Below are 16,681 nucleotides of genomic sequence, written 5' to 3' on the forward strand. Positions count from 1 at the left end.
ATTAAAGTTTCATTTTTAGCTATTTATTGCGATTCTTTTCTACACAAGTACATATATGCAAGTCTATCAAACAGAGTATTTTTTACGATCGTTCAACATCAAAAGCATTAAGGACTTAAAAGAAAAAATACAAATTATACATGTACATGCATTGCAAATTATTATATATGGGTATATCCCTCTAACTATTTTTAGAATTGGTAGGACAACAAAGTAGTGCCTTTAAGCAAAATAGTCCCTATACTTTCAGGGTGTATATACATTTATTGGGACATTTTAAATCAGAATGCTTGACACATGTCAGAAAAGAGGATTTTCAATTTTAAAAAGAAGTGTCAAAATTGAATTATCATTTGAAGAAAAGAATTGAAATTGTTTGATGTACACCCTTTCCAAAACTGAGAGATTCCCTACTTTTACTTTCATTTTCAGAGTTTTTCAATACAGACGCGTTTTGCCGGAAAACGAATCTGACTTCAAACCACGAAATTTTAACCGGAAAGAGACAATTTGATGAGCTTTCATTCAAGAGGTCCGTCGTTGCTGAACGAAAATTAGGGCCGGAGCTATGAACCCTAACGTTAACATTACCGCCTATGGAAAATGCATTAGTGGACTATACCCATATTGAGCTCCATGCTAGTAAAGCATATTTCTTGTTTATTTGCAATTATTATGATAAACGTGCATTTTTCTTTTGTACATCTTCTCATTTATGTGAATAAACTAAATTTCCAACAAGTTCAACAAGTTTAATCATTTTAACAACACATCTCCTTAGAAAATATCCATCACAACACCCCCCCCCCGGATTTTCAAAAAAAACAATTTAAATTAAAGAAATTGTGATTTTAACTTGAATGTAATTTATTTTGAGTTTTTACATTAAAAAAATGAAAATGTATGTGTGTTTCTAATTATATATGAGTTTAGAAGACATTTTTATAAATTTTGAGACCCAATATCATTTCGGGTTTTTAGTGCTATCTTTCCATAGTGAGCAAAAGTGAAAGTAGAAAAGCAGAAAGTTTCCGGTGAGGAAAAATACTTCATTCTAGCAGTGTCCAGCTATCTAAGATTAGTTTGCATTGTAAGGGAATTGTATTAGTGTCCGTTAGGTTCCAATTCTATATTTATGATGATAGATTTGCATTAAATTTGAGTATATTAATTTGTCATGCATGTGACATTACTATGTACCGAAGATGTAGGTATGCACTCTTAAACATGTAGAAGCCTACCATGTTGGTTAGTACTTAATCCACAAAACATATCTTTGTTTATCATAATCAAAATTGAATGAAATTATCAGTAATCATTTTAAGTAGATATTTACTAGTATTTATTTATTCATATTATTGAAAAAATATATCAATATGTTAAGGTGGGGGTTGATATTGAATGTTGGTGGGGGGGGGGGGGGTGTTGGTCTTTAGGCTGTAAAGATGTGTTGTGCATGAAGATGTAGATATTGTTGCCTATCTTTTCTCTCTTTCTGTATCTTTCCCTCTCTCTCTATAATTCTCTCTGTGTCTCTTAATCTCTCTCTCTCTCTCTCTCTCTCTCTCTCTCTCTCTCTCTCTCTCTCTCTCTCTCTCTCTCTCTCTCTCTCTCTCAACATATGGCTGCTTTTGACATGGAATTGCAAATGCTGGGGATAGTGTTTGATAATGTAGAACTTAATTCAAAACATTTCATTTTAGATAACATGTAAATTGAAATGGAACTTCTTCAAAGAATAAAACACAACAATGAGCCACACTTGATGTAAGTAAAATTTATTTTTGTAACTGCACTCGTCCAAGTCTAAAAGAAGGAACTTGTAAAAAACTATATACCCTGCATGACCAGTACTTTACATGCAGATACTTTAGAATATTAGATACTGGGAAAATTTTTATTAATTATACATATTTCACAGACTTAGTGGGTATTTCTTGTTCTTCTGGATTTTGAACTTTAGTTAAATGTAGACTCTCTTCCACAGGATATGTCTTTTGATAATTGCTGTTAAATTTGTTACCATGGTAACAATATACAAGAGTAAAAGAAAAAATCCTTACTAGCAAGTTTCTGTTCCCTATGACATATATTTGTTCCGAAATGAGTCTTAAATAAAAGTTCAGCAAATATTACACTTATGTGAGTAAAAACAACTCATCACTATGACGTCATTATGACGTCATAGGTGAGGAAATCTCAAGCTAGCATCATGATGGAGCAAAAACTGAATTGAGAGCCTCACATTATAGAGTCATATAACTTAATCATTTATAAACCAATACCTACATGTAATACCTTGATGGATAGGGAAATTCCTATACGTTTCTATTTTACCCTTTTCGTGGTGTTTGAAAACAATTCTTTTCTGTAACTAAAGAAAAACTCATGATTTTTACGACAAAATTTTTATAAAATCAGACAAAATTGAGCTTTTTCATTAGAATATGAACAAAATAAATTTGGTATAATATTGAATGTTTATGTTTTACATGTATTTTAATCCTTGAGAATAACTTTTCCTCAATTTATGCAATTTGAAGAGCATCGAGTGGCAATGAGCTATATGTTGTGTAGGTAAATTATGACTGGACTGTTTCTTCAGATTTCATGCATGTCTATCAATGCTGCAAAATCCATAATTATGTATTGAAATTTTCCAAATTTGGAATCATGGTTCTGTATAGTGTCTGGTATGAATATATAAGCTAAGAATTGTAAATAACCACAATGACTGTTTTATATTGGGAATATCCCTCTAACTATTTTTAGAATCGGTAGGACAACAAAGTAGTGCCTTTAAGCAAAATAGTCCCTATACTTTCAGGGTGTATATACATTTATTGGGACATTTTAAATCAGAATGCTTGACACATGTCAGAAAAGAGGATTTTCAATTTTAAAAAGAAGTGTCAAAATTGAATTATCATTTGAAGAAAAGAATTGAAATTGTTTGATGTACACCCTTTCCAAAACTGAGAGATTCCCTACTTTTACTTTCATTTTCAGAGTTTTTCAATACAGACGCGTTTTGCCGGAAAACGAATCTGACTTCAAACCACGAAATTTTAACCGGAAAGAGACAATTTGATGAGCTTTCATTCAAGAGGTCCGTCGTTGCTGAACGAAAATTAGGGCCGGAGCTATGAACCCTAACGTTAACATTACCGCCTATGGAAAATGCATTAGTGGACTATACCCATATTGAGCTCCATGCTAGTAAAGCATATTTCTTGTTTATTTGCAATTATTATGATAAACGTGCATTTTTCTTTTGTACATCTTCTCATTTATGTGAATAAACTAAATTTCCAACAAGTTCAACAAGTTTAATCATTTTAACAACACATCTCCTTAGAAAATATCCATCACAACACCCCCCCCCCCCCAGGATTTTCAAAAAAAACAATTTAAATTAAAGAAATTGTGATTTTAACTTGAATGTAATTTATTTTGAGTTTTTACATTAAAAAAATGAAAATGTATGTGTGTTTCTAATTATATATGAGTTTAGAAGACATTTTTATAAATTTTGAGACCCAATATCATTTCGGGTTTTTAGTGCTATCTTTCCATAGTGAGCAAAAGTGAAAGTAGAAAAGCAGAAAGTTTCCGGTGAGGAAAAATACTTCATTCTAGCAGTGTCCAGCTATCTAAGATTAGTTTGCATTGTAAGGGAATTGTATTAGTGTCCGGTAGGTTCCAATTCTATATTTATGATGATAGATTTGCATTAAATTTGAGTATATTAATTTGTCATGCATGTGACATTACTATGTACCGAAGATGTAGGTATGCACTCTTAAACATGTAGAAGCCTACCATGTTGGTTAGTACTTAATCCACAAAACATATCTTTGTTTATCATAATCAAAATTGAATGAAATTATCAGTAATCATTTTAAGTAGATATTTACTAGTATTTATTTATTCATATTATTGAAAAAATATATCAATATGTTAGGGTGGGGGTTGATATTGAATGTTGGTGGGGGGGGGGGGGGGGGTGTTGGTCTTTAGGCTGTAAAGATGTGTTGTGCATGAAGATGTAGATATTGTTGCCTATCTTTTCTCTCTTTCTGTATCTTTCCCTCTCTCTCTATAATTCTCTCTGTCTCTTAATCTCTCTCTCTCTCTCTCTCTCTCTCTCTCAACATATGGCTGCTTTTGACATGGAATTGCAAATGCTGGGGATAGTGTTTGATAATGTAGAATTTAATTCAAAACATTTCATTTTAGATAACATGTAAATTGAAATGGAACTTCTTCAAAGAATAAAACACAACAATGAGCCACACTTGATGTAAGTAAAATTTATTTTTGTAACTGCACTCGTCCAAGTCTAAAAGAAGGAACTTGTAAAAAACTATATACCCTGCATGACCAGTACTTTACATGCAGATACTTTAGAATATTAGATACTGGGAAACTTTTTATTAATTATACATATTTCACAGACTTAGTGGGTATTTCTTGTTCTTCTGGATTTTGAACTTTAGTTAAATGTAGACTCTCTTCCACAGGATATGTCTTTTGATAATTGCTGTTAAATTTGTTACCATGGTAACAATATACAAGAGTAAAAGAAAAAATCCTTACTAGCAAGTTTCTGTTCCCTATGACATATATTTGTTCCGAAATGAGTCTTAAATAAAAGTTCAGCAAATATTACACTTATGTGAGTAAAAACAACTCATCACTATGACGTCATTATGACGTCATAGGTGAGGTAATCTCAAGCTAGCATCAAAATGGAGCAAAAACTGAATTGAGAGCCTCACATTATAGAGTCATATAACTTAATCATTTATAAACCAATACCTACATGTAATACCTTGATGGATAGGGAAATTCCTATACGTTTCTATTTTACCCTTTTCGTGGTGTTTGAAAACAATTCTTTTCTGTAACTAAAGAAAAACTCATGATTTTTACGACAAAATTTTTATAAAATCAGACAAAATTGAGCTTTTTCATTAGAATATGAACAAAATAAATTTGGTATAATATTGAATGTTTATGTTTTACATGTATTTTAATCCTTGAGAATAACTTTTCCTCAATTTATGCAATTTGAAGAGCATCGAGTGGCAATGAGCTATATGTTGTGTAGGTAAATTATGACTGGACTGTTTCTTCAGATTTCATGCATGTCTATCAATGCTGCAAAATCCATAATTATGTATTGAAATTTTCCAAATTTGGAATCATGGTTCTGTATAGTGTCTGGTATGAATATATAAGCTAAGAATTGTAAATAACCACAATGACTGTTTTATATTGGGAATATCCCTCTAACTATTTTTAGAATCGGTAGGACAACAAAGTAGTGCCTTTAAGCAAAATAGTCCCTATACTTTCAGGGTGTATATACATTTATTGGGACATTTTAAATCAGAATGCTTGACACATGTCAGAAAAGAGGATTTTCAATTTTAAAAAGAAGTGTCAAAATTGAATTATCATTTGAAGAAAAGAATTGAAATTGTTTGATGTACACCCTTTCCAAAACTGAGAGATTCTCTACTTTTACTTTCATTTTCAGAGTTTTTCAATACAGACGCGTTTTGCCGGAAAACGAATCTGACTTCAAACCACGAAATTTTAACCGGAAAGAGACAATTTGATGAGCTTTCATTCAAGAGGTCCGTCGTTGCTGAACGAAAATTAGGGCCGGAGCTATGAACCCTAACGTTAACATTACCGCCTATGGAAAATGCATTAGTGGACTATACCCATATATATCTTAGCGTTACATAAAACAAGACACGTTTTATATAATACATATGAAAACACAAAAGCACTGAACAAAACTCATGTTTGGGTCAGAGAAAGCTTTTTTACAGCAAAAATGTGTCTTGAAGCTAACGAATTATAACTCGGTAAGAAATATATACAACTCTGCAGTTTGTTCACAGAGACATCATATATAAGTTGACAGACATAAATCATGGGATTTAATGAAACGCAAATCTTTTTCAGTCAAGTTACGAAAAATCGCATACAAAGACTTCACGAAAAAGTGAAATAAATCTCTAAACTGTATTTAGGGAAGCATAGAGTTTCCAGAGAATCCGTACGCTTCGTAATAAGTAACACCAGCAAACATCAGACCAAACCGTTCTCCGTTCACTGTAGAAGCCGTGAGTTCTCCCTCCTCAACACGTATTGATCGGACGTTGTACGTAACGTTACCAACCGATAAATTCTCTTCAAAAACGATATCGCTTGTTTTTATTACCGTGCCATTTATGCGGAAGAAATATTTTGAGGAATATTTCATCATTATGGACACATAGTTATGATCATATCCAGAGGGTACAACAATTTTATAGTAATCGAGATACTGATTTATTCCTGGTACAATTGTCATGGTTGGGTCACCAAAATTTGAAACTGTTGAGTGTAACCCAAACGCTGTTATCATGATTGGCGCCTGGGATTTAATGTAACATGTTTCGTTGCTAGTGATTAAGGTATTGAAATAATCAAATGTGCGCAAATACCGAGTTTGTGTAACTCCACTGATCATATAGGAAATGTTTGCGTTTTCTATCGCTATAATACGAATAACTGTTTGTCTGTCATCCGAATTCGGGGGTACTAGGTATATATTGTCTACGCTGTCAGTCGGTGGTAACTGTTGAATAAGATGGTCGCAGCCACCAATTTTATTAATTCTATTGCAATCATTTCCTGAAAAGACAGCAATTTCAGCCGATGACTCTACAAATGTTCCTGTTAAATCCGTACTGTGCTCAATCTGGTAAGTTTCAAACTGGTTGAGAGAAAACTTATACACGTCACCATTGTAAAATGTCTTCCCATTAATATGCAAGGACAGATTCTGTTTCATCTTGAACCTTATTGAGATCAGGGTATTGTCCTTAATGGCGGACACTGCAAGCTGACTATTCGAATTGAGAATCGGAATTGATGTTATTACTATATACTTTGTTGACAGTTTATGCAGGGGTATATGTGTTGTGCTTCCAACCGAACGATCGCCGTCATCGTGGCTAATGACGAAAACATCACTGGAAGTTTCAATCAAAATCGCTTTATATTCTACACGAAAGCTTTGAAGTTCCATGGCTTGCGGGATGATGATGCGCTGACTCGAAGGAATATTCATATGTTTTTCAGTAATGGACTTCAACGAAGCTTCTAGACGAGGAGAGGTTGTAATGTTTATTTGAACTCCATTTTCGGATGTTACATAAATATTCTTTGTTGCATCATATCCATATTTCATGAACAAAACAACAAATGCTTTCCCTCTGCTTCCTAAAAAGTAATTGAGTATGAAGGAATATTCCGTAAAACATTTCCAAAGTTGATTTTTCTGTGTTGATTGGTTAATTTTGTTATGCTTTATTTTTAAAACAAAGTATTACGATTTGTCGGTTCTTTTTTATAGTATGCAAATTTTCAATAAGGCTAATAGCTGAAGAAAATGAGTTTTACATGTACGTTATAATTCCAAATTGCAATTTTAGATTTTTGAATACATTACATGTACTACCTGAAAACAAGTTGAATCATAAAAAAAAACCAAAGTTGTTATTGAAATATACCATTGAAACAAACACATTTTGATATGTGTAGTTGTTTCGCTTTCAGGATGTGACAATTATAATCCATGTGTAGAATGTTATTTAAAACTAAAGATGTATACTTTCACTAATTGAAGTGTAAAATGACGATTTGGTATTTGAAGTTTAAAGGTCATTGTTAAAATGAGTCAAAAACTTTCATACCAATTGTTCGCTGTTGAGCAGAAATGGGGATATGTGTTGTCTGGGTTTGTAAAGAAAGATTCACTTCATTGTTGGTTGTGGTTAACATGGCTAAACAAAACAAAATGATTTTTTTTAAATAGCGTCAGTCATGTTTTGCGGTTTTTTATTACAAAGAATACCGGATATAATTTCAGCGATTGGAAAATGGCATAGATCTTACCGTTACATAAAACAATACACACTATGTAATGCAATTGAAAGGATATAAGCACAATTTTATTATCATACAAAAAAGCATTAGTCAGAAATGCTTTTTTTACGTCGTTAATGTATCGTGAAGCGTAAGGATAATAAGCCGATAAACAAAATAGCTCTGGTATCTAAAAACACGGACATCGTAATTCAGTTGACAGGCACAACTCATGGAATTTAACGAACGCAAATCTTTGACAGCCGAGTTGACAACAAATTGCAGACAAGTACTTCGGAAATGGTTTTATAAAAAATCCTTAGAATGTATAAAGGAAGCCAAATCACATCCAAAAATTGTAATAGACGCATTCGCGATAGCGGTACTGCTCTCTTGCAGTGCAAATTGATATACTTTGCCGAAGTGTTAGTAGGCAGATAATTTAATGTCGTACTTGAAACAATTGCTATTACGTCATATATCACTGAACTGTGTCATTTTGCCCTGCCAATGAGCAGTGCCGCAGTTACATTTGTACGGTGAAAGGGTCGATCAGTGCAAGTTCATTTGAGTAGTATCAAGTAGGCATTTTTCTGCTTGCATTCTGTATTGGTTGGATTAAAAGCAGTAATCGTTTCTTAAATTAAGAGATGAATGTTTTGTTCTTAAAAACTAGTTATTTGCATTTCAAAAGATTTGAGACGTAAATTCTTCTTTGTTTGAAACAAAATCACAGTTCTGTGACCTAAAAAGATATAGATAATACATTGATTGAGAGAGAGAGAGAGAGAAGAAGAAGTGAGAAAGAAAAAGATAATCAACTTACCACAGCTATGTTTTCGAAATATGAGCAATAAAGCTACATATAGAGCGGATACGAGAAGTGTTATCAAAATCAGAAGACAGCAGATGCATGTTCGTTGCTTTGATTCTCTGTCTTGGTTGCCACGCTTTGTGACTTTGATTTGATTTGAATCCTGAATTAAAAATAAATAGTATCGATTGGATTTCAACAACACTGACAAACCCTTGCCAAATTAAAGATTATCACTTCCAAGAATTGTTACCAACTGACAACGAAAATATATTGATTCGATGACCTCATAGACCTCAAGGACTAGCTGAATTGTCTATTAAATTTACCACTCCGATAAAAATGTATTAATTTACCACTCCGATATAAATGTATTTATATAGTCAGTCAGTAATAAACCAGGTTAGGGTTTTTTTTCCGAGGACTTCAAACTGAGACACTTATTCACACAAGAAGCCGTAATTTACGCAAATCCCTGTATAGAAAATGGCCTCACATCTCAACCAATTATGCACAGTTGAACTTTCCGAATTCTGATTCTTAACATTAAGATATTCTTTAAAAATCTGCATCTTGCTCATTTTCAAAGTTTCGTTGTTATTTAAATTTAAGTTAATAAGTTGATAAGCAATTTTTGCCGTTACCACTTTATTCTGCTTCAAGCACAACACAGTGGCGCCATATCAAAAGGCAACAGCTCTAATTTAAAAGTTATTTTATCAAAGGCCAACTTCTCAAAATAAAAAGAAATTATACGAAACGCGGCTTATGTACATGTACTAGTTTTTATAAGATGTTGAGATAAGTTTGCAAGCGTCGGCCACGTTGTCAACTTGGTACTACTAGTTGGATATATCTAGCAGCTTCAATCCATATTTAAACCAAAGAAACTGTAATTTTTCAGTCCAAGGGAAAATAAATCAATGTAGTTGTCTTACAAAAATCAGACAGTAATGTTCAAACAGGTCTTGATTTTTCCTCAAATGCAATATCATAAAGTGAAGTAATCACTACATTATTAGAGTGTTTTTGATGAAGAGGTTTAGGATTTTTTTTTTATACAACTGTATTTAAACTTGCATATTACCCAGACATAAGTGTGTTTGCCTTATTGATTATTGGCACAATTAGAATAAATATTGTCTTTTAGAAATTCTTTTTAAAAAGTGCACGTTTACCTTGTTGGATTCAACCGTCTCCCAAACTATTGCCCGGGGTCGCTGATCTGGCTTGAATTCAATTCAAATAAATAAACAAAATATATTTTAAAATACTTTTAAAGTTGCATATTTTTATTCTTTTTTTATTTCAATAATAATACGTACCTTAACAGTGTTAATGTATGTTAATGTTTAAGACCATATAAAACATGATCATTTCTACACAAATAATTTGCCAAAAAAACTGAACATTTATTCAAAAGAAGTGAGCGGAAACAAAAGAGCAATTACTTCTTAGCAACACTTACCGACTAATATTAGAGATCAGGATCAACGTCTAAAATATTTTAAGTGATCAATACAAGGAAACATACTTAACAGGCCGTTTGTTGTTGGTTTTTTTTACATTGATAAAGATGTAGTATGTTAAGGAAAAGTGTCTTAACTGTCTTAACATAAAAATATGCGCTGCAATGAGTCGTTTACTTTTGCAATTTCTTTTCAATTTAAACACATATTTCTTAACCTATGAACATTTTTTTCTTATAAATAAAGAGAGTAATAGTAATGTTTTGATTTTAATTTCGAATTGATAATAAGCATGAAAATCTCTATAAAACATCGTCTTATAATTGGTGGTCTTTTCGGGGGTTTGGGGTAATGGGTTTGGAAATATTTGTGAAAATAATTGAGGTAACGCATTCAAGCTTCTTTTCAGACCTTTCGTCATTGTGTGTTTTTCTCTGTATATTATTTTATTGCGAAATGCGAAAGATGCATAACAAAAAAGACTAGGATAATTTCTATTAAAAAATGAAAAATTCATAATCTCTTGTTTTCTTTTCTTTTCTTTTTTCATTCATAATAATTTTAACAGCTTATTAGCGAAACATTTATTTGTTCAAAATTAAAAAGAGGATGGAAATGATATCTCTCCTAGGTCTATCGAAGTTTGAAAGTCGCAAAACATATACCAATTAGAAGCAAGATGAAATAGAAAAATGATAAACCCTCATAAAACATAAAACATAAACCAATGCATTGGTTTAGATTCTATAAATATTAGATATATATTCACATCACTAATATTTTTTATGTAAATGGATACAGGAAGGGATTTGCAATTAGGCAATGTCTATGCAAGTTTTTCTATATAGATACATACAAGAGTAAATTCGAAAAAAAACCACTTACCGCCCTTGTAGATCGGCTATACATGAAGTTTGTATTCATTCTAATTTGAATTTTCTGTCTTCGATCTGAAAGAGTGATTTTGTGAAAGTGATCTCTTTATCTATTCTCTCTGATATAGTCTTTCATGTGTCTATTCTAATCAGAGCAGTTGCGTCGACTTTATATCAGCGACTGTAGCCTTTATATATCAGCGATTTGATAGTGTTTCTTTGGAAAGCTTTGAATTTGTTGATAAATTATAAAACGTCACTATTATCCTATCTCTTATGATTTTATGGTTTGGATTAAAATTTTTGTTCAATAACGAAAAAGACTGATCTAGTTATAAATGGTCTCATTGTCCATTGTTTTGCCCTTTTTCCTTCTGATTGTTCATATCATTTTAGTCTTTTCTTATTGATATATAAACCTATGCATATATAAAATGAATGTCTACTGTCATGGATATAAGGAATGAACCAGTTGTGAAAAATCTTAACCTTAAATGACATCAAAGATCCTTTTGACATAAACGAAAATCAGTAGATTTAATTTTGGATATTTATCATCGGTACCTGTAATATGGGATATCAGATTCGTCTTAAAACGTGGACAAGGTAAAATCTTTTTTCACACTTTTGTAAGAAGAATATATACTGTTTTATGAAATGATAAAAAAAAACAACACCAAGGTAGGAAGATACTTGGTCTGTTACATTTTAGATAAAACATATAGTATGAATGTTCCTTAACGTCCACAATTTACGAGAGCTTTTATTCCTGAATTGCAAAACACTTTCGTAATGTTATTTAGTAATTCCAGCATAAAGCAATAAGTATTATCCAAATAATCTTGGTTTCACAAACATCCCATAGTTTTTTTATTGTTTTGCTTTGGTTTTGTTTTTCAATAATATGTGCTAAACAATGAAACACTATATCGTGAACGCTTTACCTGTAAGAAAGATTCACAATTCAAATTAAGAAACATAAGAAAAATAAGAAAACAAATGTGTTTGTTAATATACTGTAACATGTGCCAAATGTAGAAATCTAAACTTAGCCCAAAAACTTTCCCCAATTCTGAATATAGCGACACTTACAAAAGACACCAGTCAAAACGATTAACGTTTACACATTTAATAGATTACACATAATATCAAAACACACAAACAATAAACAAATACAGAATCAATTAATCTCAACAAAGTTTCATAGATACCTAGCTGATTGAATGGCGACAGAACGATGCAGTTTTACGGGACGGTACGCGCACACGGACGAATTACAGTTCACACACGGATCACAGTTCACCAACAGATCAAAGTTTTTTGAAGTTAAAGCCAGTCCAATATTTACAATTGGATCCCGCACGGCATGGCCGAATTACCGAGGAATCTTGAATGTTTAATAGTCTTTTCTCTCCGATCCCTGGCGTCTCTCTAACTTCGCAGATTTAAGGGTTCATTTGTTTATTTAGAAAATAATATTATTACTGTTTGTAAATTTACATGCACAGTTTAAGTGTTTGCAATTGATTAAACAAATTATAATGTATTTAAATTATTTAAACTCCCAAGTTCGGAATCCAATCTACATCACACCTGTTTGGTAATTGATAAAATAGTTTTTAAATGAAACCTAACTTAGTTTATGATCTAAAAATAGCATGGCTGACATAACCATTCAAACCTCTCTTTGATTTTTTTAAATTGTGGGTCCAATTAAATGTATCTAGTTGTGGAAGAAAGTAATGTTGATTTGTTTGTACAGTTTTAGCGTAAGAGTATATCGCTCTGAAAATTACAAATTCATTTTTACATTGTCAAAGATTTTGGACATCATCAAAAACTATACAGGTTTGTTGATTTAAACAATGTAAAATCAGTCTTGATTTTTCATATAAATGTCTATTCTCAACTTTCAAATATAATTAACGCTTCTTAATGGGTTAGGTTGTGTTTATTAAAAAAAATCTGTACGTTTTTCTAATTTACGTTAAAACTTAAAATGAGTTAAAATCGAGATCGTTTATATCATTGAATGTGTCAGATACATTCAACGTAAGTTATTTTCGTTTTGTTTGCAGTAACTTTTAAGATCAAGGTCTAGTTAGTGATATCTGAGTGCCTTTTGTGGTGGTAGAACCATTATGATGTCATTACTGATCTGAAGAATCCTTTTCCCGTATTGTACGGCTTTTAAGGAACTATGTATAAAACAACTTCTTGACATGTTAAATCTTTGGAAAAGTAGTCCCTATACCTATCTTTAATTTGTCATCATTTTAAAAAAGATGTCAAGACCTTGTTTAATTCGGTGTTTTAAGAGACTGTAGGCAATCTTGATTTATTTAATTCGTCAAAAATGGACAAAACAGTTTAAAACTGATTTTTCATTGTGTTTACCAAAATATTAGCCCCGGCATGCCCTATCAAACAAAGCTATTGTTATGGAGCATCTTATTATTAAGAATTTATACCTTAAATTTTATAGACCTGAAGACATCTATCTTTTACTAGATCTTAACTTTAATGCATTAAATTAAGATATATTTATATAGCGAAAGATTTATCTCAGAAGTCTTTGCGGAAGGTTACTTCCTATATCTTAAAATGAACTGTTGTTAATTTTCTTTCACCAAAAACATTCCTTTGTTGCTCGATCATGCAAGATAGAATGCCATGAAGAGTGCAAATTGACCGGTGACAAATAATAAAAAAAAATATCTGTTAAAATGAGCCTATGTAATCTCGTTTTAATATACTGTTTATTTACTTTGGAATAAGATTTAAATGTCCAAAGATTTCAGCATATAATTGTCTTAAAATCTTGACACTGTTGTACACAATCAAATAACAAATAAGATGAATGAGATCTCTTTAAAGGCGGTAATATATGTATGAAAATCCCCAACTTTGAGATAAGCTAAGATAAGACAATGTACTACGTGTACTTGTATACATACTTGTGTTTCCACGAGGCAAGATTACGAAATGATAAAAAAAACAAAATAAAAAGAAATATTCTTTCTAGATTTCCTGTACATTAAAAAAACTCCAAAACAAGGACACATGCAGTTTTATAAATAATTAGAAATGAGATTACTTCACTAGTCAAGATTATTTGATTTTTAGGTTGTTTAATACTGCAGACTGCAGCCAATGTTATCGTGTGTTATTCCACAAAGGTATTCTCGTCAATATCAAATTTAAAGAATGTGTAATGTGCAATTTGTATGGATATATCGACCAATTAAATTGTGCATTTGTATCAACTGTTGTCTATCAACAACTTAAACTATTAATTTTAATCTAAAGCAGACAGATTCCATAATGGAACAGTGATTGTCCCTTCATCAAAACCTACGTTATCGATACCCTGATTTATTAAATGGATCAGAATTGACTTGAAATATTAATAGTCAGGTTTTTATAACATTAACAATACATAAATTAGATTCCGTAAAGCAATCGCGACAAATCGTTAACCTGAGCTTTAAATCAATATGAATAACACATTTTCAGTTAACTTAAAATTCATTATATTAATAAGATGGTTATTTTGAATTGGCAACTTTCTAGATTCTGTAAGGTTAATACACAGGGAGGCCTATGGATCAAGTAATGCAATAAAAGCATGTATACCTATCACTTTAAATGCATACTTGTAATACTTTATGTCACGTCAAAAGCTATATAAATAATCTGACTAAACTATTTTATTAGTAATAATCATTTCATTGCTCCCTACGAATGTCTTTTAACAACACTTTGGGAACAAATTAAGGTGCCCGACTTTAGTTTCTTTAATAAGTTGACATTGTGCTTTTATCACGTTTTAATCAAATGAAGCTTTGTAGTAGTATGTTATAAGAAATAACTTGAAAAAAAAAAGAAAGCGTGAATGCCTTGGAAAATTTTTGCACAGAATTGCGGTATCATCGGATTTATTCTTAATGAATTCATTCTGCCAATCAACATTTGAAATGCTCCAAATTTTAGGCAAAGTCTGGTCCATTTAAATGTTTTGTGAAGGAACCTCGATTGAAAATTAGATGGTAGATTTACACATTTTTTTAGATCAGATAGAAAACAATATTACTAATCACATATTAAAATTTGAGGAAAATTGCTATAATTATAGTATATTTTGAATCTGTTATAAGTGTTGAAAATAACGGTTTCCCATATATTCTTATAGGAAATGTTCTTATGTTTGGAGATAACCCTTAAAACAGAAACATAATGAATAGAGATTTTCTGTAAAAGCAAAAATGCTCGTGTATATTACAGGTATGTTACATATGGTGATAAATTAAAAAGTGTTCTTATAATAGTTTTTACGCAACAAAACAAATCGATTTTCTTAAATTTCTTAATTTAAAAAAAAAAAAACCAAACGGTACTTATATATAGTATTCCCTGGATACCCTATATATACAATGTACTTATTATAGAATAATTCTATTTATCTAAATATTTAAAATCTACAAAAGGCGATTTAGTTAAAAAAATTCTCCCGAAACCTCACAATATGGAGGTAATACTTTACCTTCCACAACAGAAATGTAACTAAACGATTTTACTTTCATTGAAATTTACTGAATCGATAACAGAAAAAACAAGTTCACACTTGAATTTTAAATATCTATTGAGCAAATATCTATGTTATAAAACAAAGTTGAATAAAAGAAATATATAAAATTGCACATAAAACGAATACGCAATACTATGTTAATAAATAATGAATTACATTCGAAGGTATTTCAAAACATAGTTTTTACACAAGTTTATTTTGCATTGCACCGTATTTTAGATCAAATATTGAAATCGTATCTCACCTCAAACTAAACTACAAAAATACATACTTTGATGTTTTGCTTTCAGTGTACTTAAATTTTGCATAAGGTGACATTTATATAATATCATTTAGAAAACTTATGCACAACCATTATCAGCTCTTGTTTTACATGTATCATGTACTTGCTAGTTGCTTTTTATAGATTTAAAATATTCAATCATATTTCATGCTAGTATCGGAGTGATATATGTTATGTGCAAACACGAATGCGGAATATAAGATAAAAACTTTGAGATTCATGTAACATTACCTTAAATTGTAAGAAGCCATTAAAGAGAAGTTAACAGTTTATGTTATACTTGTATATACACATATATGTGTTATATTTACAGTGTATATACAATCAAAGCACATGAACATGTATCATGTGTAAAAAAAAAAATTCTCGTTATGAATAACGTAACCCAAATTTCAAAAGCAAAACATATCACAAAAAACAATTATCCGCCTTTGCTTAGGGAAGATAAACATTGATAATATGAAATACTTAAAAAAAACAAGTGCGCAAAGTTCGAATACAATATCCAAAAACGTATTGTATCACATTAAACAAATAAACATGTGTACATTGAGAGCGTAATTAAAGTAAAAGTAATTATCTACGCTGGTGGTTGAGCATGCGTTCTAAATAGTCAAACAATCTGCGTGGGTATACAGGTATGCTATTTTCACCACAATAAATTGTCCATTCTGTTACCATACGTCCGGGGGTATTTTACACGGTTTTAAGGGTACAGCA

The 16,681-nt window shown here is 31.2% G+C and overlaps 2 long non-coding RNA genes across 3 annotated transcripts; one reads left to right on the top strand and one right to left on the bottom strand.

Annotated features, from left to right (window-relative positions):
- The first annotated feature begins 460 nt into the window (after window positions 1–460).
- Window positions 461–5,733, top strand: LOC136273800 (uncharacterized). Of its 2 annotated transcripts, none has more exons than XR_010712036.1 (5): window positions 461–642; window positions 1,704–1,767; window positions 3,010–3,219; window positions 4,240–4,303; window positions 5,546–5,733. It is a non-coding gene; the product is annotated as an uncharacterized lncRNA (long non-coding RNA). The 2 variants fall into 2 exon arrangements; XR_010712037.1 differs by lacking the exon at window positions 461–642 and adding an exon at window positions 1,001–1,090.
- Window positions 5,734–7,146: 1,413 nt separating this feature from the next.
- Window positions 7,147–10,107, bottom strand: LOC117687563 (uncharacterized). Its single transcript, XR_010712038.1, has 4 exons — window positions 9,925–10,107; window positions 8,759–8,909; window positions 7,761–7,850; window positions 7,147–7,287 (listed from the first exon to the last, which is right to left on the bottom strand). It is a non-coding gene; the product is annotated as an uncharacterized lncRNA (long non-coding RNA).
- Between the last annotated feature and the right edge of the window lie 6,574 nt (window positions 10,108–16,681).

Source organism: Magallana gigas, chromosome 1 (genome assembly GCF_963853765.1).
Source record: "Magallana gigas chromosome 1, xbMagGiga1.1, whole genome shotgun sequence".
Lineage (NCBI taxonomy): Eukaryota > Metazoa > Mollusca > Bivalvia > Ostreida > Ostreidae > Magallana > Magallana gigas.